This window comes from Penaeus monodon, chromosome 29 (genome assembly GCF_015228065.2).
Source record: "Penaeus monodon isolate SGIC_2016 chromosome 29, NSTDA_Pmon_1, whole genome shotgun sequence".
In the NCBI taxonomy this organism is placed as follows: Eukaryota; Metazoa; Arthropoda; class Malacostraca; order Decapoda; family Penaeidae; genus Penaeus; species Penaeus monodon.
The window spans coordinates 1,375,580-1,376,427 of record NC_051414.1 but is presented as its reverse complement, the minus strand read 5'-3'; the positions used below and the strand labels follow the sequence as shown (position 1 = coordinate 1,376,427).

The 848-nt window shown below is 43.6% G+C and overlaps 1 protein-coding gene and 1 pseudogene across 1 annotated transcript in view; both read right to left on the bottom strand.

Moving 5' to 3' along the window:
• LOC119591613 overlaps positions 1-348 on the bottom strand; it is a 3,654-nt pseudogene extending 3,306 nt beyond the window's left edge.
• Positions 1-848, bottom strand: part of LOC119591885 (AP-2 complex subunit alpha-like) — a gene marked incomplete in the record, with an annotated part of 45,360 nt that overhangs the window by 24,665 nt on the left and 19,847 nt on the right.

The window sequence follows — 848 nt, the reverse complement described above, 5'->3', positions numbered from 1 at the left end:
TGTTCTGTCTAATTTTCGATCTTCCAGTCAATCTGTCAAACTAATATTCTTATTTATCTACGCACTGAGATCTGTAAAAAAGTGTGAAAGATAATGGCGCTATATCCGTCGCCCGAAGCCTTACCTCCTGGGTGCTTGTCGATAAACTTCTCAAGGTCGTAAATCTTATCGTGGACCCTCCAGTAAGATCCGACGTCATCGCCCAATCCTCTTTCCTTCCATCCATGACGGGAGCGGACTTCTCTACTGCGTCACGATTGGTCGGAAAACCAGCGGAATCCAGTCGCGAATTTCTTTTTGGGTTCGAGGCGCTTGGGTGGGGCCGTGCGAGCGCCCCGGGGGCGCCATCTAAAGAATTGTGAATTTGTTACATGGCATTTGCCACAACATGTATAAACGTGGACACCAAACGCAGCAACGGGGACTTAACAATTACAATTTACCACCTGCCAAATAAAAAAATAAAGATGTTTAAAAATTATTGTTTCTTTATATATCGCGTCTATGATGATACTGTTTCGGTTTAAATGTGTGCACGTAGATACATACAAACACTCCTTGGAATTCATTCTATTCTCCTGTAGGGTGCTGCAAACCGCCAGCACATACATTGAGGAGTCAGAGAACAGGCTTTATGTTAGGACTCTTTGGCCACAATGCAGATGGATTTTTTAAAAGGGAATTCTGTCTACCAACAAGGAATGAGGGGACGTCACTCACATAGGTGCTAGCGGAAGGAGGAGGCCCTTCATAACTGAGGCTGATCTCAAAGAAAAGAAGTCTTGTCGGTCTGAATTTTTGTGCTTGGAATGACATTAGAAAATCGTCTTTCAAAGGCCATTCAAATA